The 11,068-nt window shown below is 41.3% G+C and overlaps 1 long non-coding RNA gene across 1 annotated transcript; it reads right to left on the bottom strand.

The window, feature by feature from the left end:
* Nucleotides 1-5,712: 5,712 nt before the first annotated feature.
* Nucleotides 5,713-11,068, bottom strand: LOC126514899 (uncharacterized). The gene is made up of 2 exons (XR_007595702.1): nucleotides 9,633-11,068; nucleotides 5,713-5,869 (listed from the first exon to the last, which is right to left on the bottom strand). It is a non-coding gene; the product is annotated as an uncharacterized lncRNA (long non-coding RNA).

The raw sequence follows: 11,068 nt of genomic DNA, 5'->3' as shown, positions 1-11,068 counted from the left end.
TTTACGGCCCCTGGATGTTAATTAGAGCTGGCGGTTCTTTCCTCCTGTCTCATCCATTATCCTCCAGCTGTCTTGGGCCAGATTCCAGGACAATTCCTGACTCTGTCGGTAGAGAAAAGCAATTGTTATTGTTGTCTAACCCATGGCTTCTCTCCTGATTCTTATAATTGGCCATATGGCCATTTTCAAGTTGGGACCTCTCTATGGTATGGCCCCTGTTATGCTCCACACCTTTGCAGGTGCCGTTTATCAAACATAAGCGCATAGAATCCTAACCGCTAGCATTGCTTACTGCTCTGGGAATGGTCCTGTCTTTAAATGAGTTTCAATTGGTCACCCTAATTAAAGATGCTAAATAAAGCTAATGTTCTTATATTAGAATTCCTTGGATGCATCTAATGACAACAAAAAGATTTAAGCAAAAAGGGAGTTTTACTAAAAGAGTATCAGGATACTACATGCAGCTAAAATGAGGTGAATTAAAATCGAAGCAAATATGGACTATCACATGCTGTTTAAAATGCAGAGAAAGCAGCACACCTACTTGTATGACACAATATTCAAGAACACTGCTTTTTATAATGATTCAGTTGGTCTAATAAAATACACAGGTGTTGGAGGAAGCCGCTTGTTCGTTCCCAGCTGCCAAGACCATGAAATAATCACACAGAAGCTATATTATTTAAATCATTGCTTGGCCAATCACCTAAGCATATTGCTAGCTAGCTCTTCTATCTTTGGTTAAGCCATTTCTATTATTTTATATTTCACCATGAGGCTCGTGGTCTACCAGCAAGGTTCCAGCTGGTGGCTCGCATCTTTTTCCTCTGGCTGCTCCATGGCTGCTCTCTGACTCCACCTTCTTTCTCCCAGTTTTAGAAACCTGCTACACAACCTGTGCATATGGGCAACGATGATACTACACACGCAGAGGACCCATGGAGATTTCATCTTGTCCTAACACCAAATTACACAATTAAAATTTTTGCCAGGTGGTGGTGGCGTATGCCTTTAATCCCAGCACTAAGGAGGCAGAGGCAGGTGGATCTCTGAGTTTGAGGATAGTCTAGTTTATAGAGTGAGTTCCAGGACAACCACGAATGTTACACAGAAAAACTTTGTCTTGAAAAATCAATCAATCAATCTTTGTGTGTGTGTGATACAGTGTTGTAATGGGAGCGGCGGGGCTGCGTCCCCAGCACCCCGGCCACCTGCTAGCTTATGCCCCGAAATAATTACACGGACACTGTATTCTTTTAAGTACTGCCTGGCCCATTAGTTTCAGCCTCTTAACCCATTTTTAATAATCTATGTAGCACCACAAGGTGCGCTTACCAGGAAAGATTCAGCATGTCTGACCTGGTGGCTAGCTGCATCGACGTCTGCCTCAGAGAGCAGGTGCCCCCTCAAAGAAGAGAGTAGTTGGGTGTGGTAGTACACACCTTCAATCTCAACACTTGGGAGGCAGAGGGAGATTGACCTCTGTGACTTCAAGGTGTGGTAGCACACGCCTTTAATCCCAGTGCCTAGAAGGCAGAGACAAACAGATCTCTGTGAGTTCAAGGTGTAGTAGCATATACCTTTAATCCCAATGCCTGGGAGGCAGAGACAGGTGGATCTCTGAGGCTGATGCGATCAAGCTCTGGCCCAGGATGGACAGTAGGCTAGAATCTTCCCGGTAAGCGCACCTAGGTGCTACACACTTTATTAGAAATGGGCTAGTCCAGGTGCGAGAGTTAGCCGAGAAGAGGCTAGATATAATGGGCCAAGCAGTGCTTAAAAGAATACAGTGTCCGTGTAATTATTTCGGGGCATAAGCTAGCAGGTGGCCGGGGTGCTGGGGACACAGCCCTGCTGCTCCCATTACAACAATACAGTGCTTCTGAAGGTCAGAAGTGGGTGTCATCTGACTCTATGGACTGAGAGTTACAGGTGATTGTAAGCTACCTGAAACGCCTGTTAGAAACAGAACTCAGGTCCTCTGCAAGAGCAGCAATTGCTCTTAACCACCAATTCAGTTTTGCCAACCCCTTTATTTAAAAGTCTTGACAAAGAAAAAAAAGAAAAAAAAATATGCCAGGAACGTTGGTGCACACCTTTAATCCCAGCACTCTGGAGGCAGATCTCTGTGAGTTTGAGGCCATCTTGGTCTATGGAACCAAGTTCAGATCAGTCTGAGATTCACAGTGAGTTTATTTATTCAAAAACAAAATAAATTATAAGAAATGTAGTTGGCTAGGGGTGGCGTCTAACAACCATTTTTTGGATCTACTTCAGTACCCAAAGGCCAATTTGTTGGTTTACTCGGAGCCAGTACTTGCACAGAAGAGGGTAATATTAGGTCTCAGTTATAAAATACACAGAAAGTCTTTGCTTTAGTAAATCTAGTAAATTTGGGGTTTTATTTTTCATATCAGGAAAGAGAACCAGAAATGTATCCACCCCTGAGGCATAGCCAATATTTAGTTTTGTCCAGGGGACGGGTTATCTTTACATCATTGATATTCAAATATGTCCCACAGAATATCCCTGTCATCTACAATTCTAGTCAACCACCTACAACCAACTGGCCTGAAAGTATTAACTGGAATATCCCATGCAGCCAACAGTTCCTAGGTCTTGTTATTATTTTTGGAACACTGAGGATGAAACCCAGACCCTTGTACATACGAAGTGTGTGCTCTACCACAGAACTACACTCCATTTCGTAAGTTTTAATTTGCACATCTCTGTGCTGTTCTGCTGGCCAACCCTAAGCAGCCACTTTCAGTGCATACCAATGCCGAGCATACTTCTGTTCACTTGGGAGGCCGCTCTCTTGCTGACTAGCTGGCTGCTCCAACACCTTTATTTCACCTGATAATGGCCCAAAGCACAAGAATGATGATGCAAGGAGGCACCATGACACAGAACACCGAAAGACGAATTAACTCAGGAAAGACTAGAATACACAGGAATGGGACTATCTGCTGTTTCATTAGTCTACTGCTCCTGGGACATTAAGCTCCTTGGATATCAGATTATGAAATCCAGTCTGTCTGTGATGTGTTAACTCTGTAAAATGAGCATGAGGTAGCTAACAAAAATGGAAACCCTGCTGAGTTGTGGTTTCTGTAGTTGTAAAGTCTACAAAGATATAGGGTTCTGCCATTCCTCTGTCTTTAGGAGGCCTGAGGTCAAGCGTCTTCCAGCAAAGACTCCCTAAAAATAGATGTGACTACACTTCCCATCACTTGCTATTAGGAAGCAAACATCACCTGGTGGATCACTCTACCTTAGAGAGGTGCCACAACCTACCCAGAAACACTGCTTCAACATTTTATATTCAATGATTGGGTGACACTGCTAAATTTGAGTAGGCCTTACAAATCGAACTGTATGCAGCAAATCCTAAATGCACAAAAAATGTCAGTAGTAATGACACAGGGAACTTCAAAAAAAAAAAAAAAAACATGAAATCATAAGGGGCTCCCAAAATGTGTGAAGCAGGCCTGTGTGGTGTTAAGGAGTGGAACACAGGTGCCATGGGGTTGTACCACCTAGTCTCTCCAAAGGAGAGTGGCTGGAACTAGCACATCTGGCTCACAGGTCAGACAAGGGTTCCTACAGCGTACCAGTCAGGCTCCTACCCAGGCAGCACTGCAGCAGCTCATGGGTAACCTGCTCAGACTAGCAGGCTCATGAGGTCTGCACACCAAAAGCTTTCCTGTCTGCTGCTTTTTCCTTTCCTTTTCCTCAAAACTATCTCGACTACCCAGAGTTTCATTACCACTCTTACGCCATGTGTAAATGTCATAAACAAGCTGAGAGACGTTGGCACCTATCAGATGAGGCCTTGCTCTTGATCTATATAGTCTTCCTGCGCAACTGGAGCTGACTATAGGAAACTACCAAAAACAAAAAGCAAGCAAAACCCTCCTGAACCTGTCAAAAGTCAATAGTGAAGGAGTTGACATTTACTGATTTGTTTTATTAGTCTTCAGAACACTGAAGAGATTTGATGCCTTGTTGCTTTTTGCTTATCCTCAGGTATCTTATTATAAAGGGAGGCTTCCGATTTACTGATTCAGTTGGGCTAACTTCATATCAACTCTTTATTCCTTTTTGACTGTGCTGTGCTACCAGGTCTCAAATTATGGGTCATTTCATAAGACATTCAACGTATTTATTCCTTAACAGGTATGTTTTCTTTCTTCAAAACAGGACTTTTATACCTCAAAAGTGTGGCAACCCCAGTCTCAATCTAGTAAGGTTACAGAAGCTACATGAGAAATACCTTCAGGGCTGTGATATTGCTAGTTCTGGGATACTTCTCACTGGACTGCTAATTAAGGCCTGCTACTTTAAGGTTCCACTGATGTGTATAGTTGGGTGACAGCTAAACCTCCAGGCATGCCTGTGAAGGCTTTCTTAGATTGGGTAAACTGAGGTGAGAAGCTCCCCTACCCTGTTCCCCCATGTAAATGCAGGCAGCACATTCCAACAGAGTCCTGGACTGAATAAAAAGCAAAGGAACACCAGCACTCTTGTATCTGCTTCCTGATGAGGATGCACCATCAAGAGCACATCCACCTTTATTGCTGTGACGAACTGCATCCCTTTGGACTGTAAGCCATTAACACACAGACACCTTTGCTTGAACTGCTTTGGTTGGGTAACCAGTACACAGGCGCCTCACTATCACATTGTTTTTCCACAACAGGAAATTTGGTTTTTAGGAATACATTTATTTCAGTGGTAGAGTGCTTGCCAATAAGGGCAAGACCCCATGTTGAATTTTTGGCAAATTAATCAGTAGTTTTGAATTAGTTGTCAAGAATCAAATGCAGAAGACTCACAGTGTTAAGTACTCAACAACAGGTGAAGTGATATACCATATCCTAGTAATCCTTACATATTAATCTAACAAAATTCATTTACTTTCTCTACGTCACAGAGAAGTGATGTGTCCAAAGGCCTTGTTACCATTAATCGTTGGGATTGAAATCTGATGGGCTGGAGATGGCTCTGTAGTTAAGAGCACTGACTGCTCTTCCAGAGGTCCTGAGTTCAATTCCCAGCACCCACATGGTAGCTCACAACTATCTGTAATGCAATCTGGTATGTATGAAGACAGAGCACTCACATACACAAATAATTTAAAAAAATGAGATCAACCAACTGCCACAATTCAGCTTGTGTAGTGGCATTTCAACTGTATTTGTAATAAAGACTGCCTGAAGATCTGAGAGTAAAACAGTCCCACTAGCCAGCCTTACAGACCAGGTTATGGTAATATGCACCTTTAATCCCAGTAGGCACACTAGCTGCCTTAGAAACTGGGTGGCACAAGCCTTTAATGATGGTAGTGCACACCTTTCATCCCAGAGATGATTATAAAATGGGAGGAAACACTTCCCAGAAACTCAGTTTCCTATTCAGATTCCTAAGGGCGGAATCACCATTTTCAGACTGAGGTCAAGGTAAGAGTCAGTGGCTAGCTGTCATGCTTTTCGGATCTTCAGTATTGAAGGAAAGGGACTCAGGAGACCATCCAACACCATCCAAGTACATGCTTATGTGTCCTCACTCAGAATTAAAGAATGCAAGACTTTGTTTGCAGAAGACAACTCATGGGAAAAACTCAGTTGAGTCTAGAATCCTGGACTAGGTGAATAACACATATGATGGCGTGGGTATACAAGCTGCTAAAAGAACACGACACTCCACGTGTTTCATTTCCATTCAGTGCTTTTATTTTAGAAAAAGAAACCACACTGATTGCAACAAGGTAGAACTACTGGTTTCTTATTTTGTGTTATTCTTCCATTGTAAAAAGCAAACTCAAATCTGTCTTCATCCAGAATACCACTGATTATTTCAAGAAAACCTGGGGAAAAACAAAATTCACTTAAATCAGATTTTATAGTCTTTATCACAGGGATAAGAGAAAAGAGAAAGAAAAGACAGGATGCCAACCAACATTACAATATATCACAAAACTTTTTTTTGTTATTTTTGTTATTTCCATTCTTTAACTTAGTAATCCAAGTTAACAAAAATATATACTCTATAACTTAGAAAGTATTTAATGTTCATAAAATTTTAGTGAACATACCTATTACTATAAATACAGGCTTCCTTCCCAAATTCTCTTGATTTTCTCCAGGAGAAATTATTCTTTTTTTTTAATTGTATTTATTTAAGATTTTATTTATTATGTGTGTGATGCCTCCATGTATGACTGCATGCCAGAAGAGGGTACCAGATCTCATTGTAGATGGTTGTGAGCCACCATGTGGTTGCTGGGAATTGAACTCAGGACCTCTGTAAGAACGGTTAGTGTCCTTAACCTCTGAGCCATCTCTCCAGCCCCAGGAGAAATTATTCTAAATCCCTGAATACGTATATTGATCCGTACATAATACTGCCAACAGGCCACACGCCGCAGTGCGCCTTTAATCTCAGCAAGTGGATGCTGAGTGAGGCAGGACAGCCTGCAAGACCCTGGTACTTAGCAACACAATGAATGACACGGAAGCTCACAAAACCTAGAGGATACAAGCAGCACAGTACTACAGCTTTTGTTTTTCACTTTGCTTTTTTTTTTCCTTTCCTACAGTTTGTAACTTATTTTAAGCAAATTATCTAGCTGAGTATGTTTTCTCAGAGACTAAGATGTGCAGCAGGGTGGCTGGAGAGAGAGAGCTCCATGGTTAGGAGCATTGGCTGCTCTCCTAGAGGATGCAGGTTCAGTTCCCAGCACCCACACGGCAGCTCCAACTGTCTCTAACTCCAGTTCCAGGGAATCTCACACCCACACACAGACATACAAGGAGGCAAAAATCAATGCTCACAAAATAAAATTTAAAAACTGTCTTAAAAAAGATATCCAACATGAATAACTTACATTTTTACAAAACAAATACAACCTGAGGGTATTGAACAGTCATAATCTTTTAAAACTAGGAAGTTTTATTAGTTTTTGTTTGTTTGTTGGTTTTTTTTTTTGGTTTTTTTTTTTTAGAGACAGGGTTTCTCTGTACCTTTGGAGCCTGTCTTGAAACTAGCTCTTGTAGACCAGGCTAGCCTTGAACTCAGAGATCCGCCTGCCTCTGCCTCCAAGTGCTGGGAGTAAGGGTGTGCGCCACCACTGCCTGCTCAGTATTATTTCCTCACAAAGCTGGTCTCTAACTGTGTTGCTGCAGTCAGAACTGCACCAGCACAAGAAACTGAAGCAAGAATGAAAATTTTTTAATTCTCTTACTCTTGTCCCCTAAATTTTCAATAATGTATATACACAATACATTTTATTTCAGATTAATATCCAAGTTGGTTGTCTTTGTCAGTCTTGAAATTTTTTTTTTTCTTTTTGGATTTTCGAGACAGGGTTTCTCCATAGCTTTTGGTTCCTGTCCTGGAACTAGCTCTTGTAGACCAGGCTGGCCTCAAAACTCACAGAGATCCGCCTGCCTCTGCCTCCCGCTGGGAGTAAGTGCTGGGATTAAAGGCGTGCGCCACCACCGCCTGGCTTGAAATTTTTTTAACATTCCTATATACTAGGCCAAAATTACTGACTGGGACATAACTGTTTATGGCAGTAGGATATTTTAACATTAGAGCAATTCTTATTTAAAAAAAAAACAGGTGATACCATTTAAACAAATTTTTAGACAACAAAATTCACTACATATTAGACAGTTGTTCCACTATTGTGTTATTATTCATAATACTGACTCTGCTTGTCCCTCTTTTGGTTTTAAAATCTATAAGGAAAAGAAAGAACTTGAGAATAGACTATCTCTGACAGACTGACTCATTTTCTGGAGCAGAATGGAATGTGCTGAAGAGAGGCAGGTCTCATGGAATCAATGTTTTCTCCTTTGAGCAGATTTTCTAGAGAGCACAAAGGTGTCCTTGTATCTTTCCTTACTCAAAAGATTTTATTTTCATTATATTTGTGTGTGTGCGTGCTGCCAGTTGAATCCTCCGGAGCTAGAGCCACCTGACATGGGTGCTAGGACTGAGTAAGGCCCACACTCAGGTCTGGAAAGAACAGATAGCACTTTCAACTGCTGAGCCAAGTAAAAGCACTTGTAACCAGTAAGCATGCATACAAAAACATTAAGAAGGGGTTCCTTACAGATCAACTTAGCAAGCTTTCTGAAAAGACTCTCATGCACCCAGGGTAAGAACAGCAGCTCCCACTGCAGAGAATGTGCCGTGACTATGGATGGATGAAAAAGAACAAGTGGTGTATAATATAACACTTTAGAGTTGGGTTTTAGCTCTGGCTCTGTAATTTTGGGAAATCTTTTTGTAATTTATTTAAATTATTGTGTTCATTGTGCCAGCACATGAACATGAAGAGATCAAATGTCCTTTAGGGAGCTGGTTCTTTCCTTCCACCATGGGTTCCAGGGATAAAGCTCAAGTTCAGGAGTTAGAGGGCTTGCCTGAAAACTTAAGAGATGGCCCAGCATGTAAAGGTGCTGGAAGTACAACTTGAATTCCAGACTACAGTAAATAATCTTTGCAAATGTCTATGGCAGGTATTTTTAGACCAGGAACTCACTCTATTATAGTGGGTGTGATCAGCAGCAGTCTGGAGAGTCTGTCTACTGGTCTTTCATTTGTTGAGATTATTTAAAACCATTCAGTTATACCAGAAATAAAGAGAGCCTAATTAAATACTTGTTTCAGTAAATATGACTGCTTATTAAAATTTGGGTGTTTTTACTCTTCCCCTTTTCTCTTATTTCTTTTCTCTCTCATATAGTTAATGCTCACAATGCAGCCAAGGATGACCCTAAATTTCTGCTCCTTCTGCTTCTGTTTCTCAAGTGCTGGGATACAGAAATGCAGTGCCACAGTGTTAATACCTTAACTCTTAAAAATAAGTAAAAACAGATGTGGACAGACATGGGGCGTAGGAAGGCAGAGAGAGTTGAGTCAGCTAGGTCTATATACCCTATCTCAAAGAAAGAAAACAACCCCACTCCCCCACCCCCCAAAAAAAGCAAGCAAACAAACAATGCCTTTAAACCCAGCACTCTGGAGGCAGAGAGGTGAGGATCTGAGCTCAAGGCCAACCAGGGCTAGGTAGATAGGTAGAGACCCTGTCACAAAACAAAGAAATGCAGGACAACACTGATAAGTAAGAATCTTGAGGCAACAGGAAAATGAGAGGGGAAAAGAGGAAAGAAGAGCAGAGGTAGAGATACAAACACAAATAAGGAATGAAAAAGAGGAAAGACTCAGAAACATGAGCAGGAGAGAAGAACGGACAGGCATGTAGAGCGCCTAGGCCTCCCACGTGCGGGGTCTGAAGGCCTGTACCACCACCATTTGGCTTAAATATTATGTTCTTTATCTGCCCCTACAGCATTCTTACTAAAGGGGGAGGTCTTAATTCCATAAACTAGTTTAAAAATAAAATCTACATGTTTGCCATCATTAGGTCAGTGTGTTTCAATGTGCTGGGGATAATTTTACAAATTACAAAGTGTTAGTAATTTTTCAAAATCAAGATCAAATTCAACCTTAGTAGAGAATGACAGATGCTGTGTCCACAGCCCACCACAGGCTGTAGCAAGGTGCCTTCACAGCACTGCTGTATGTCTAAGAACACATTCTGGCTGAAAATAACTTACCATTCAGAGTTAAGGAGGCAGCCATCCCAGTCCAGCTTCCATCTCTGCCTTCCCCGCTCCACTTGGTATGTCTGTCACCTGCTATCTTCTCCTATGCAGGGCTAATGTCAATGGCCACTCAAGAGTTCCTTTCTCTGCTGCCACCTACCCGTTTATCTCTCTGCTGCAGCAGAAGGGCATATAGAAAAAGGCCTTGCTTATTGTTCAAATTAAGCAAACGTATTAACATTTCATATTTTTGCATGTGGATCAACATTTCCATATCTTGCCCATCCCACCTCATTAATCAGGAAAAAACCCAATCCTAGTAAATCAAATAATGTACGATCAATGTTCATGCTAAGCTAGGAAAATTAAAAAGTAGGAAGAAAGGAAGAGGAACGATTATACACTCAGTCATTATCTCACAAGAGCCACGTTCTGTTCTGTTATTTTCCTTCCAGATGCATCCCTATAAGCTATAAATAAATACATGATTTAAATGTTAACTAGGTAGTCTACAGCTCCTACAAATTCCAAATCCAGAGACTACCCAAAGAACCACAGAAGACACACCAATATAAAGCCTTTAAAGTAATTCTAGAAACTAAGGGTATTAGGTGCTTTACCTGCTTGAGATTTCAATGTTCTGGACTGCTTATTGCCCAATGGCTCTGAATAAAATAAAACACGAACACATACGCCACCTACATTTAAAATAGGGTAGCATTTGTATGCCCATAAGCATTGGGTATTTCGTTTTGTAAAAGTTAATAATCATTAAGTCCCTTAGAAAGGACTGCCCATGAATGTACATTTCCTTAAAAATATACACATAGAAAAATTAAGGGGAAGGAAAAGAATAACAAAATAGTATTTATAAGAGAATTGGGAATTAACTTAGCATAATGTCTAATGTTTTCTAAAAATCTATGACTCACTTCTATTATTCTTTGTCACTGGAGCCTACATTTGAAAATTGATATTAGACACTAAGGAACTATATCCAAGAACAGACTAGCAATAATAATGGCTTATTTTTTCCACCCTCCCATTACCTTCGCCCCAAATACATGTATGCACAGACTTCCAACTTAAACAGTAAACACTGACACAAGCACCAAAAGTCTGGTCAACAGCAGCACTGCAATGACATGGCTTCTACTTTCTCATTCCTTTCCCCCATCTCAAACCCCACCCTTTTGACCTCTGCATATGGGATGAGCCTGAGCAGGAGGAAGTTGGTGATGTCAGGACTGCGCCGTTCCCACGGATGCTCCTAGAGGCCTGCTGTGCTTCTGGGAACTGAGGCACAGGGATGTCTGTCTGACTGAAACCTAAAACAACAACAGTTCACCCCACCCCTCATGTGCCCCCAACCCCAAATAGCAGCCAGGTAAATATACTATATAAGGTCTACCTAGTAAGTTTGAGTACGATAAAATCAAGATTCCTTA

The sequence above is a fragment of the Alexandromys fortis genome, unplaced genomic scaffold (genome assembly GCF_014885135.2).
Source record: "Alexandromys fortis isolate MF-2015 unplaced genomic scaffold, M_Fortis_MF-2015_v1.1 scaffold_150, whole genome shotgun sequence".
NCBI lineage: Eukaryota > Metazoa > Chordata > Mammalia > Rodentia > Cricetidae > Alexandromys > Alexandromys fortis.
Note: the sequence above shows the minus strand (reverse complement) of the source record. Positions and strands in the feature narration are given on the sequence as shown.